This window comes from Penaeus chinensis, chromosome 4 (genome assembly GCF_019202785.1).
Source record: "Penaeus chinensis breed Huanghai No. 1 chromosome 4, ASM1920278v2, whole genome shotgun sequence".
In the NCBI taxonomy this organism is placed as follows: Eukaryota; Metazoa; Arthropoda; class Malacostraca; order Decapoda; family Penaeidae; genus Penaeus; species Penaeus chinensis.
In genome coordinates, this window is record NC_061822.1 from 40,642,025 (window position 1) to 40,657,024 (window position 15,000).

The 15,000-nt window shown below is 35.3% G+C and overlaps 1 long non-coding RNA gene across 1 annotated transcript; it reads right to left on the reverse strand.

Moving 5' to 3' along the window:
- Positions 1-4,115: 4,115 nt before the first annotated feature.
- On the reverse strand, positions 4,116-9,015 carry LOC125047035. Its single transcript, XR_007116698.1, has 13 exons — positions 8,911-9,015; positions 7,787-7,835; positions 7,134-7,191; positions 6,900-6,946; positions 6,440-6,492; positions 6,187-6,241; positions 5,869-5,938; positions 5,635-5,699; positions 5,403-5,452; positions 4,934-4,990; positions 4,659-4,727; positions 4,444-4,494; positions 4,116-4,174 (listed from the first exon to the last, which is right to left on the reverse strand). It is a non-coding gene; the product is annotated as an uncharacterized LOC125047035 (long non-coding RNA).
- Positions 9,016-15,000: the final 5,985 nt, after the last annotated feature.

A 15,000-nucleotide genomic window follows, 5' to 3' on the forward strand; every position in this document is an offset into this window, starting at 1 on the left:
AAATATTCACCTGTTTTCAAGCTAGACTCAACATTGCCCTTTCGTATAAAAGAGCTATTGGGCATTTTTGATGTGACAGTGAGCGATTATTCGATGTTTAACCCAAGGTAGTGCGATACGCTAGTAAGTGGCGTGGCGAGTAGTAGTAAAGGGTTTAAGGAAAGACAAGATCAGGGAACTTTTTAAAAATGCGTATCTATCGAAAAGGGGAGGGAAAAAGAAATACACTGAACTAGAGTGCAAAGCGTTTTGGGGGGAAATTAAAGAAAAAACAAATGCTGATTGGATGTAAATGTTTTTGAATTAAAAGTGTTTGGAAAGAAGTGTAAATCGTTTTGTGTGTGTTGCCGATTTCCATGAATGCTGTGTATAGGGGCAACGTATACAGTGTAATGTAGGAATGTATGCTGTAAATTAGCAACAACACATCTTCATATGCTGAGGTTTATGAGCACTGCATATACACAGTAAATATAACTTGCATTTTCAAACTACCCAAGTCGAGTTTTTTTTCCAAATAAATTCCTTTTATAACAAGCTAATGTTAAAGGAAGTGGATAATAATTAACGTAAGAGTTATGATCTGTACTTTTTATTATAATGGTTAATGGTTAAAAGCAAAATAAATGTGCTAGACATCTAAGGTCATGTAGCACTATAGTAAATGGTAGTGAAGGGTGGTTGAGTTAGTGATTAGTTGTCAAAGCTGGGCAAAGGAATTGACGAGTAAATGGGTTAAGGTCAGGTAAGGTAATGTATAGGGGTTAGATCAAGTGAAGGGTGTTTATGCATTAGAGGAATGAAAACAGGTTGTCAAAGCAGAAAGTGGGAGCAGCTGTGGGAGGGATCACGAAAAATCGGTCCCATTTGGCTGGGCTAAATAGAGTATTTAAGAATTTTGTAGAGATGGGGCTAGTAGAAGGACGGGGGCGTGTGGAAGAGGGAGTAGTGTTGAGGAAGGTAGTGTTATGGGGAGGTGGACAATAAGTTTGTAAGGTAGTAATAAGGGAGGATGGGGTGGTTGATGAAGAAGGTTGTGGGGGTATAGTTGTTGAAGTTGAGCATGTTGGGAGTAGAAATGTCTCCTGGGGTGTTGATTAGGGTGGATACTGTACCAGTAGGCATTGAGGAGGGGGTATTAGTTGTAGTGTTCAGAGCCGTGGTCAAAGGAGAGCCTGGGCTCAGGGAATCGGGCGAGTTTGAATTGGTGGAGCTATTTGATGAAGAGGCAAGCCTCATTGCCTCTATGGTGGTGTATGGTTAATGGTTAATGGTTAAAAGCAAAATAAATGTGCTATCTAATAATGGTATAAAATCTTCATTGTTGGCCATGGTAAGCTTGGAGTATGTTGGGGAGAGAAACAGTCCCCCCTCAGGGTCCCTTGAGGGGTAAGGGCTAGACAACTAAAGCAGGGGAATACCATGCCCATGGCTCCCTCAGGCCGTTCAGGAGTGGCACAAAGTCAGCCTTTCATCCTTTCAGCACGGATCTTACACCTTAGGAAGTGGATAGTAGAAGGGGTTGGTGAAGGGACAGAAACGAAAAAGTAGGAGGGGAAAAAAAAGACCATGCAAATTTGTTGAGTCGAGGGCCGAGTCCCAAGGTTGGGGAGTTCCCCAACATTGGGTCCCAGTCTCCGCCTCCTAAGCCCCCCCCCCCCCCCCCCCACGACGACAACGGGCAAGGGATTGGTTTTTTTTTATTATAAAACAAGAAAACATTAAACCCTAACACAAGTGAAACGTAGAAAATTTTAGATATTTAGATAGTTGGAAATCTTGGAACGTTCTTAATAGGGTAGGCCATCAATCAGCTGATGTATTTCTTCGGCATATACGAAATAATGTTTTGAAATAGAGCCACCCTATCATAATTCTAATTAAAAAGATGACAAAAAAAGGATCCCTGTGCAGAAAACACATGGCGACCACTTTCCTGACACAGCATCGTGTTTCCCTGGGGCGAACCTCTGCAATGGCTCAGGGTTATCAACTCTCCCATTCACGTTTCTATGGGTTATCCGTGGTCATTGAGCCACTGCCAGACATGCCTATGCGCCCCATTATCCTCTCCCGGGAATCTGGGACCGACCATCTTGCTTCCTGGTTAACGCAGACCCCCCCTCATTTTCCGAGCACTTATTCTCCCGCTGACCTCCATCAGTCTCGGAACTTCATCGACCGTGTTAGCGGTGTCTCGCCTGTGACCATGATGAGATTAGATGCGCACTCCCAGCTCACATCTTGACATCCACGCTTACCATCAGAGGAAACTCGCTCCCTGAGAAGTTCTGTCTCCCTTTACCCACCGACGTATTCGTCTAAGGCAATGTTTCCAATGTGGTTTCTAGAAAGATCTGGGGTTGCGGTAGTGGTCGACAGCTAAAACTGAATAAATTAGTACACTAAATGAGGTTGTATTTGTGAAATGCGTCTCTATTTAATCTTGATTTCAATACGAAGCATATAAAAAAAGGTTGTTCGCATATGTGTAAGAGGGGAGGAGACCGCTAGGAATCCAAGTGGAAGCCAAGGCGGCGGTAGTCTGGGAAAGTTTGGAACCACTGGTTAAAGTCAATGGTTCCCAAACTTTCTTTTTTTTTTAATGTTAAAAAACTATATTTCACAAACTAAGCTTTTAGTAAACCAATTTATTTAGCAGTATTGGCTGTCGCCCCTCCCCCCCTCTACCACCCCCTTTTGCTTCACCGGCCCCCAGGGAAGCACAACAGCCCACTTTGGGAACCTACTTCGAAGGACGTTCCCGTTACCAGACCTTCGGTGTTGCCCTTATAAAACTCTCACTTCATCCGTTTGTGAGTTCCCTTTTAAACACCCTGAGTCATCGCTCTGCTGACCCCCCCCCCCCCCCCCCCCCCCCATTTCTGTATACAAGAAACTGATTCAGTGCGATGTACACACATCAACTATCCACTCCAAGTTCATTAACTGAAAAAGTCTAAGGTCATTAGCGGCGTATTCAAAATCTAACGATAGGGTGGGGCTTGGGTAAGAAGTTTTTTGGTTCATAAGCTGATGCTTGTGATTGTCCAGAATGGTAAATGGTCAAAATAAAAACAATATGCCAGTCATACAGTAATAGGATTAAAGTATTGTGGCGAAAAAGGGTAAACCGGAGTTACCGATTGGGGTAAGTGGACAGGTGATGAGAAGGAAAAGCTCGGCCACGACAACGAGCAAGGGGTTGGGGAGCTTGTAAAGAAAAATCCAACCTTCGATTCAGATTTGGTTTGCCCCGTTTACACGAGCGAAAATACGTCCGGCGGACTGCTTTCGTAATAGGAGTCCTTATTCAGTCTTATCGTTAATCAAACCGTACGGACTAAGAGGTTAGCTCTTTGACAAAAATATCTCTTCCCTAACTGAAGAATTTCAAGTCTGGCAATATCAAGTCTTGTTGCCCTCAGTCCGCTTGACAGCCTTCTCCACATAAAGGAACCTTTGCTTTAACAACTTAAGCCTGGTGTCTAAAGGTCTCGAATGGCTGGGAATCTACTTAATCTCACCTCTAAATTCGGAGGTATTCAGGTCTGCCAAGTTCATTTATTACATATTGGTTTCATATCAAAATTAGGTCTCCAACCAAAAATGTCCCTTTAAACTATTTACCAAGTCAGCGGTCAGACGGCATATTATTCAAGAAAACTGCCATTACCGTTTTCTAGGCATGGTGCATCGAGCTGAATCCCAACGACCTTTACGCTCATCGGGATCTGGTAAGATTTCGGCTAAGCTTGACCGTTGTGGGGATGGCCTCGGCCTTTTCAGTAAAGTTGGTTGAACCGACTTGCCCTTAGGATTAACCTAACGTGGCAAAAAGTTATGAAGACAAAAGTGCAGTGACAAACAACCACGACAGCAATATACAAGTAAAATTCCATAACATTGACAAAATCAGAGCATTAAATACATTAAATATTACACCGCCGTACAAGAACTACAGACCACCTCTGTGGTTATCTGTGGTTATCTTTGATCCATTCAAGTAATTACAAGAGGTTTTTATTTATTCCTGAAGATCATTTAGGACCTTTCTAAAGTAATGATCCTTACAAATGTCCTATACATTTAAAAAGGATAAGATAAATTCATAGTCAGATCAATGTTTATTTGCAATCACTGGTGGTAACTTAACCGCTACTTCTGGGCCATTCTGAAGAAAAAAAAAAAAATTGAACATTAGAAATTATCCTAGCTGTTGTAATCTATTTATATTTCATTCTCTCTCAGGTGTCAAAATAGTAATCATGGTTATCATAACCCAATGCTCTGAAAAAAAGGTTTTCATCATGTGAAAGTTTTGGGGGTTGAATGATCTTTACTTTCATGGATTATGAAAATTAAACAAAAAAACAAGGGAGTTTTTGAAAAATGTTTCTGACCATTAATTGGCAACTAGTGGTGGAAGGGACCACTACTTACCTATAGAACAGAAGTCTTCTCTAACCATCAAAGCACAAGTCACCTCTGTAACTGAAGGAAATATTTACTTATTAAACAAACTAGCAAAACATCAGTTGTCCAACAAATATAATCAGTTATATAAACACTCCAAATAACTTTTCAAAATCTTGTGCTATACACAAGAATAACTGCAAAGTTGCTAACCGAAGAAAGAAAAAAAAAAAAAAGCCTACCTGGAAGCACTTTTTGAAGGTTGAGAGTGATGCCAGCCAGCTCTGCCTGCTTATTTTCTTTCAATCCATCTGAAAAAAGAACACACAACACATTAAGACTTGAGCGAGATTCACAGAGATAATTTCTACAATAAGGATTTCAGATGTCAAAACGTAATCATGGTTTTCATAACCCAATGCTCTGAAAAAAAGGTTTTCATCCTGTACACAATGTGCCATAATCTACATTCTCATGGAATTCCAAGTTTATATGCAATACAAAAATGAGGTCGTACCTTTAACTTATGGTTATGGTCACTGGTCAATACCATCAGCCAGTGGTCTTCAAATACCTGGAAAAATAAATAAAAAGATGTTTTAATGTGCAATTCAGTGTCAAGACTAGCAAGGTGGTGTTTGATCAAATTGTTCCGGCATAAACCTGAAGACCAGCTAAGGAGCTAATCTCCAACGATAAGTAGCCTGGATTTTGATCTAGCGTCCTTACGACCAAAGAAACAAGAATGCTAACTTGGAGATACAGAACGCCGAAAACAAACTTGTATCAAACATGTAGCCGATTCTATATACAAACTTAAGTATGGATACTTAGCTTTGTAACAAAGCATATGCTACTTAATTTTACAATTCACAATGTGGCAACTTTAGTGTATACTATATTAAATGGCTTTTAAGCACATAGTAAAATGCTGAACTTCATAAGAATATTTACAAACTTTTGTATATTAATTTGGGCAAACTTACCAAAGGCAACTTTAAAACTGCACATCCAGATCCTGACAAGCCTTGTGCTTCTGTGAAAAAAAGAGCCATTCATTAATTATCAATTATCATCAATGTATAGTGCATACATATTTCTTAAATTTCAGACCTCTTAACAGAATCATTTAGATCATAAACACGGACCAAGAGGGTTTACTCATCACCTTAGAAACAGGGGGAGGAGGGTTTTTAAAAAATAAAAAGGAGGACTTACCTTTTGAAGCACAATTCCTTAAACCTTCCACACAATTCATGTTGACAAGGAAGCCACACCAGCTCCTGCAAGAGAAACATTTTCACTACAACATGTGCATAAAAATTTATCTTCTCTAAAGTTTTTAAATTTCAGACCTCTTAACAGAATCATTTAGATCATAAACACGGACCAAGAGGGTTTTACTCATCACTTTAGAAATAACCAAAACTATATAAATTCGTGACAACTTACCAATATGACCACAAGCCCTGGACATCTTTCAAGCAGGACATGTTGCTAGCCTTGAAACCTCACCAGTTTCCTACAAAAATAAAGTTTTATTACAATACATGCAGAAAATTTTGCAATCTTCATAGCTTTTGACAACAGTCAGACCTCTTGACAGAATCATTTAGATCATAAACACGGACCAAGAGGATTTACTCATCATAAATGCAGCTTCATAAATTCACCTTGAAAAACAATCACTTTATTTTTCAAATCAAATTGGATTTTGTATGTAGCAAGTTTATAATAATATAATCAGTTCCCATATCAACAAGAACATACCTTTTATCAATTTAAAGACATGCCAATCCTGCTTGCACATTTCCTTTCGTCCCATCTGAAAAAAATAAAAAATGCTTAAAATTTTGCCAAATTCCAAGAGATACTTCCAAAAAATGAATATTTCAGGTGTCAAAAAGTAATCATGGTTTTCATAACCCAATGCTCTGAATAAAAAGGTTTTCATCCTGTACATAATGTGCCAATCTAAACACTAATAATTTAGAAGTATACCAAGCACAAAAGCAATATTTACCTTCAAAGCCATAGTCATATTCACTGACCAATATCAGCCTGGAAACCGAGAGCCTGGAAAAGGGAAGTGAACCATTATCTAACATGAAATACAGAGTCAATGACTAGCTATGAATGTGCATGATCAAATGTTCCGGCATAAACCTGAAGACCAGCTAAGGAGCTTAATCTCCAACGATAAGTAGCCTGAATTTTGATCTAGCGTCCTTACGACCAAAGAAACAAGAATGTTAACTTGGAGATACAGAACGCAACTTGCATAATAAAAGCAAGATTTAATTTTTGTTTAATTATAGTGATAAAAAGGAATAAAATACATTTAGGCTACTTTACCAATTTTACATTTGAGAAAAGATTGGATATAGAAAAATGCTCAAGAATTTTAAAATGAAGGATCCAATTCAATAATGATCAGTAAAATATTCACCTTTAGACTAATACACTGACAAAGAAAAACTTACCATAGTAAATATCCTTCAAAACTTGATAGCAAGATCAGGACACTTTTCTGTAAAGAAAAAAAAAAGTTAATAATTATGAATAACATTGATCACTTTTTTCCCATCCCAAGTGGTTATCAGACCTCTTTAGCAGAATCATTAAGATCATAAACACGGACCAAGAGGGTTTACTCATCACCTTAGAAACAACAGGGGGAGAAGGGTTTTAACAATTTAAAAAAAAGGGGGACTTACCTATTGAAGCACAATTTCTTCCACACAAGTCATGTTGACAAGGAAACCACACCAGCTCCTGCAAGAGAAATATTTTCACTACAACATGTGCATAAAAATTTATCTTTATGAAAAAGTTAAAAAAAGTCAGACCTCTTTAGCAGAATCATTTAAATCATAAACACGGACCAAGAGGGTTTTACTCATCATAATAATGAAGTTATTCAAATGCTGGACATTACCTTTCAATCTGATTACAAATATGGAATACCAAGTTAAATGTGTACAGGACAAATTCACAACAGATCAATATCAAGAACTGTATTAAAGATATTCCCCATTCTTGAGAGTTTAGGACAGTTTTGTTTAACAAATGGATAAAACTAAAATGTGAACTTTCAATTTATGCAACAATTAATGGACTTTCTACCCATTAAAAAAAAGTTCCAATGAAGGGCAGTAAAAATTATCCATTTTGTGAAATTTCACGAACCCAATCCAAAAGGTAAAACCGATATGATATTGTATAATTGCATAGCAAAACCATTACCTTTTAAATTTACTATTATCAGACCTCAAAATTCAGTTTACATATATACCTAAATGATAGTTTCAATATTACAAAATTTGATTGTAACAATATTCTTAGCCTTTTACGTAAAAAGCACACTTACCATTTTACAGGAATTTAGGCACCAAGGTTACGATGGCATCAAACGATATCTGAAAGAATAAATAATTTACTGATTAATTACATATATAATTTAATGCTGTAGTTTTATATTAAACAAAGCATTTGTTAGCAAGTGTGACGCACCCTCCAGGCTATCACGTGAACCCAAAGTCGAAACCTAAGACAGGGGAAGAAATGTAACCTCCACCCCCCTTTTTTAGAACATCATGCCTACTTGAAGAAAACAGGACATTAAGAACTCTAGCTGCATGAGGATGTTGTGCAGCTAGTCCGAGCGGTAATGTTCAGCAGCTATTTTCATTTTTTCGCAGTAAATAGATGGCCTCTGCAGCTGTACCAGAGCTCTTAATTACGCTTTCTCATGCTTTACAAGATGGTAGTGTTCCTTTCCTTCAATCTCAGTGCATCACTCTTGGTAACATTAACCAAAATTATATCAAGTAGACTAATTACAAGTACAGTCAAGTCAATACATTTTATCCTTACATTATAAAATCTTCGAGTAATTTCCATAGTCATAGTCCATAAGATGAATATAATAATTGGATATAAACTAGGGAGATAACACATGAAGTTCAAACCAAATATTCCTCACAAAAATGAAACCAAATTTAAACACTGAACACCCATATGGAGAACCGGCCACGTGTTCAGGACCGTTAAAACTGCCGGTCAAATAAGAGCAAAATAGTATGGTTTCCTTCAGCTGGGAGGGAATTTATAGTTTATCTGACAAGACTACTTAGAAAAGAGTTCATATGGTCTATGTAAATAAAGAATAAAAGTCTACAGAAGCAAGACTTCTCTCACGTACTTATAAACCAGATTTTCATTTATAAGAACAACAGATTCCAATCTAAACCACAAACAAGATAAAATTATTTCAATTTAAGTTAAAATAGTTATGGATATCCAGATGATCGTTGCATTTACTAAAGCACAATTATTACGACCCGAGATGAAACCCCATCACGTGGTCTCACTATACGCTATCTTAAATCCTGGCTACTTCACTTTAAAAAAATAAAAAAAACCTCTCCTAATGGCCGATCATAACCAATACCATACTGAAAAAGTAATTTACACACGAGTAAAGGAACTTACACCCATAAAATCACAAAATTTGAGGGAAGAGGAACGGAGACCGTCATTCTCTCTTAGAAGCGGCGAGGGAGTGACCGAGAGACGCGTTCGAGTTTCAATTATGAATTTTTGGGGGTTTGTTTTTTTCATTTAAAATATGTATCTTTAGATTACTCTACGTATGTATATATTTCGATATATATTTTTGTGTGTATGCATACGTGTGTTTGATTATGTATATTGTGTGGAAATATGTATGATAGATATCGGAATCTTATGCATTCGAACATCAAAGCTATACAACACACACCACGACATCCACGGTAATAAATAGATAAATAAATAAATATATATACATATATATACATACATATACATATATATGTATATATATGATATATATATATATATATATGTGTGTGTGTGTGTGTGTGTGTGTGTGTGTGTGTGTGTGTGTGTGTGTGTGTGTGTGTGTGTGTGTGTGTGTGTGTGTGTGTGTGTGTGTGTGTGTGTGTGTGTGAACTCGCGTTCAGTAAATTCATAAATCATAGTTGTGATGCAAAATTATCAGCAATAAGTACATATAACTGAGTATTTACATTAGATAACATTTATTACTATCTTTATTACAAACAAACTATCCAAACTATCGATGTTTCCTGCAACAGCCACAATTTGATCAAGTCAATTGTCACTTCGCAATTTTTATAAACATGTTATAATTTACTCTCACGTGTCTGTAATACTCATAAATTTTGAAAATGAAATGAAAAATCTTTTATAAACACTTTGACCCAGACGGTAATGATGCAGAGAAATTCTAGACTGAGGTTGAATTTTGGTGGCTAGACTTTGTGAACGATTACTGGGCAGTGTTCGTCACTTTATATATGTATATGTTGTTTGGCATTTCAGAAAGAGGGAGAGGAGGATGAAGTGAGAATTAGATGACATAGGGAGAGAAGTATATGGAATAGGTTCTAACAGTAATATGTTTATCCGGTTCCCTCTTTTCTGTCCAATTGTCTGTCTATTTGTTTGTCTCTCTCTATCTATCTATATATCTATCTATCTATCTATCTATCTATCTATCTATCTATCTATCTATCTATCTATCTCTCTCTCTCTCTCTCTCTCTCTCTCTCTCTCTCTCTCTCTCTCTCTCTCTCTCTCTCTTTCCCTCTCTCTCTCTCTCTCTCTCTCTCTCTCTCTCTCTCTCTCTCTCTCTCTCTCTCTCTCTCTCTCTCTCTCTCTCTCGATCTTTCCCTCTTTCCCTCTCTCCATCTCGCCCATTTACCTCCTTCTCATCCACTACCATCCGCTTTCATCCACGCTTTGGTGAAACCTTAAAATGAAAATTACCTGAGATCACAAGAGTGAAAATATAACATTATTTTTTTTTAAAGGAATATATATATATATATATATATATATATATATATGTTTATATCTATACACACACACACACACCTATGTATACACACACACACACACACACACACACACACACACACATATATATATATATATATATATATATGTGTGTGTGTGTGTGTGTGTATGTGTGGTGTGTGTGTGTGTGTGTGTGTGTGTGTGTGTGTGTGTGTGTGTGTGTGTGTGTGTGTGTGTGCATATACATATATATTTATGTATATATATATGTGTGTGTGTGTGTGTGTGTGTATATATATAATACACATACAAATACATACATACATATATATATTCACGTTTAATGAAATAAGTGTGTTTTGAAAGCGGACTGAACAAAATTAATTAGTTCAGGATCGCACATCAAAGAAATGTAGCATAACAATGCATTCGAAAGCACACGAAAAATTGAGAACATGTAATTTCACCATGAATAAGGGTCACAAAGAGAGAGTTTAATCAATTATAATAAATAAGCAACATGAAAGACTGGGATAGATATTCTATTGTGGTGTCAACAGTAAAATAAAAGGAGGAGGAAAACAATAAATAATGGAATGAATAATGAAATAATGGAAATGGAAAACAACAGAAAGATAAAATATAGTAAACAGAACACAAGAAATGCATAACATTGCCAACAAGTCTTGGCAATCACACGAGTAGCTAAAAAGGGCCAACTCAGGCAAGTTAACCCTCAACAATTTTTTTTCCCTTATAAAATTATTACAGAAAAAATATTAAATTAAATTCAAGCTACCAGTCGCAATAAGCAATTTTTTTTGAGCGACTTTAATACAATAAATCTTCTTGCGACTTCGCACAAAAAATACACTGTACGTATAATACAATAGTCTATAACTATCAGAATTCACTGAGTGGCAACAGAGGTTACTCTCCCAAACAATTTCATTATTCAGAGAGAGAGAGAGAGAGAGAGAGAGAGAGAGAGAGAGAGAGAGAGAGAGAGAGAGAGAGAGAGAGAGAGAGAGAGAGAGAGAGAGAGAGAGAGAGAGAGAGAGAACGAGGGCCAGAGGCCATTACATACACCTTGCAGCCATCCCTCTCTCTTCCTATGTCTCCTTTTGTATGCCCCAGCTGATCTTGAGTATTTTGTGTACCTCTTTCAGTCACTTACGTTTATCATCATCATTATCATTATTATTGTTGTTATTGTTGCTATTATTATCATTATTGTTATTGTTGTTGTTGGTGTTATTGTTATGGTCCTTATTATAACAATAATATTAATAATAATTATTATTATTATTCTCATTATTATTATTATTATTATTATTATTATTCTCATTATTTTTTTATTATTATCATTATTATTATTATCATTATTATTATTATTATTATTATTATTATTGTTATTCTTGTTGTTTTTATCATTATTATTGTTATCATTAATACTATTATTATCATTACTACTATTATCATTATACTTACCATTATTATTGTTATCATCACTAACATTATCATTATTGTTATTATTACTTTTATTGTTACTATCATTATCATCATCATCATTATCATCATTACTATTCATTTATATATTTTTTTTTCATTATTGTTATTATCAATATTATCAATTTCAATTATTTTTCATTATTATCATTACTATTATTATTAGTGCAATCATTATTGCTGTTGTTATTATTATTATTATTATTATTATTATCATTATTATTATCATTACTACTATTCTATCATAATTATTATTATAATAATTATTATTATTATCATTATTGTTATTATTGTCATTATAATTGCTATTATTGTTATTATCATCATTATTATCACTTTTCTTATGATCATTATTATCCTTATCATCATTTCTATTATCAATATCATTATTATTATTAGTGTTATTAATATTATTATCTTTATCATTATAATAACTATTATTATTTTCATTATCATTATTATTGCTATTATCATTTTTTTTATTATTATCATCATCGCTATTAGTAGTATTATCTCTTTTATTATTATTATTATAGTTATTATTTTTATTATTGTTGTTATTATTATTATTACTATCATTATTATTATTTTCATTACTATAATTGTTATAATTATTATTGAAGTTATTGATATCATCATTATCATTATTCGGTATTAGTATTATCATTATCATCATCACCGTCTTATTCGCCCTCATTATTAGCATTATTTTTATAAATATCATCCTTATCATTATTATCATTATTATTGGAAACACCGCGATCATTTTTTTTTTATCAGTACTATTTTATTAATACTATAATCATTATCATAACCACCACCGTCATTATCATCACCATCGTCATTATTATCATCATCACCACCATAATCATCACCATCATCCTCACCATCACCATCATCATCATCATCGTCATTACCATGATGATGATGATGATGACATCATCATCATCATTACCATCACCGTCACCATCATCATTATTATCATCACCACCACCATCATCACCATCATCCTCCTTACCATTTTTTTCTCGCACGCAACTCACCAATTCGACACCTTTACACAAGCCTCGGAAGCTCCCGTTTGGCCGTGCACCCAGCACTCAATCTGTACAGCTGCAAGAGATAACAAGGCCAGTAATTGGTCCTCCTGACCTTGATGCTGTCTTCAGCCGAGGTCAACGACAAGAGCATTCTGATTCTGTTGTTTTTTCCCTTTTCTTTGTTGATATCTCGTTTTTTTAGATCTCGTTTCATTCATTCTTGTCTGTTGTGTAAGTGTTGTCATGATTTGGGAAACTGATGACTAATTGTTATGATCGTTTATTGTGATACATGTACACACACACATACACATACACACACACACACACACACACACACACACACACACACACACACATACACACACACACACACACACACACACACACACACACACACACGAGCGCGCGCGCGCATACATATTCACATTCACATTCATATACACATACACATACATACACACAACAACAAATCAGACGGATTGAGAGAGATAGAGAGAGCGATAGATAGATAGATAGATAGATAGATAGAGAGAGAGAGAGAGAGAGAGAGAGAGAGAGAGAGAGAGAGAGAGAGAGAGAGAGAGAGAGAGAGAGAGAGAGAGAGAATAACAAGGCAAAGCGTCTAAAGGCGTTAAAGAACTGTCCAGAGATCACACCGTAAAACAGATAGCCTGTGACGTCATCATTGCTACTTTTCATTCGACGACCTTCATTAAATCTCGTTGACCTTTACTCTCACCCTTCCCCCCCCCCCAAAAAAAAAAAAAAAAATCAACATCACCAGTAACAATAAATTTTAAATGTATTTTTAAAGGTTATCCAGACATACACATACTTCATGAATACTTCAACTGTCTGTTCACACACACACACATACATATGTATGTGTGTGTCTGCACACACACACACAAACAAAACACACACACACACACACACACACACACACACACACACACACACACACACACACACACACACACACACACACACACACACACACACACACACACACACACACACATATATATATGAATGTGTCTGTATATATAAATATATATATATATATATACACTTCGCTTCGCTCACTGATTATTATAATGGAAATGTTTATGATAAACGTAGGTATAACACTGATGATGAATTGCTCGTATTTTGTGATTTGGAGATTTAATGATAAAGCAGTTTTATTACGCTTACCAGTTTTTGTTGGATAACTTTCAGACAGCTGTGGCATTGAGATCGCCGGTGGACCATTGTTCACAGATTGAATTATCTCTCAAAAGATAAGTTGAGAAGAAAGGACATACCTGTTAAGGGAGACAGAGAGAGAAAATGAAATGTGTATATATAAGTTTATAGACAGACAGATAGATATATCGATATCATGCCATGAGTGTTGGGGACCGAGTGGCGTATCATAACGATTCCTCAGACAGGTCTTGTGTTTCTCCGACAGTAACGCCATTATTTGTATTGTGTAACTTTTTGTCTACACCCAAAGTGAAATTTTCAGTTACACCTAAAGTGAAGAGAAACCTTCAAATTTTCATGGTTTCTCAAATGATATCAAAATATAAGATTTTAGGTGCCTAATGATGTCCGCAAACTACAGAACGAGCCGGGCGCATACAGGGGAAACTGCGCCAACAATCCCGCGTTAATGGCCACTAACCAAACTTAAATTCCGGGGTTAATGGGCTAAGTCATGCTACTCAAATTTGAATTAGGTAAGTCAAAAATGGGTTTTTTCTGGGTTTCCTTCCACCCAAAGTCTTGAGTGGTGGTGGCGATGTCGAGGTAATAATATCAATATTTTATTAGAACTGACCTTGATAAAGTGGCAGCAGCAATTTATAATTTACACGACTTTCCAGAGGGGGAGGTTAAGAACGAAAGTAGGTGGATCATTGTCACTATTATTATTATCATTATTGTTGTTATTACTGTTGTCATTACTGTTATTATTATTATTATTATTAATATTATTATTATTATTATTATTATTATTATTATTATTATTATAATTATAATTATAATTATAATTATAATTATAATTATAATTATAATTATAATTATAATAATAATAATAATAATAATAATAATAATAATAATTATTATTATTATTATTATTATTATAATTATTATTGTAATTATTATTATTATCACC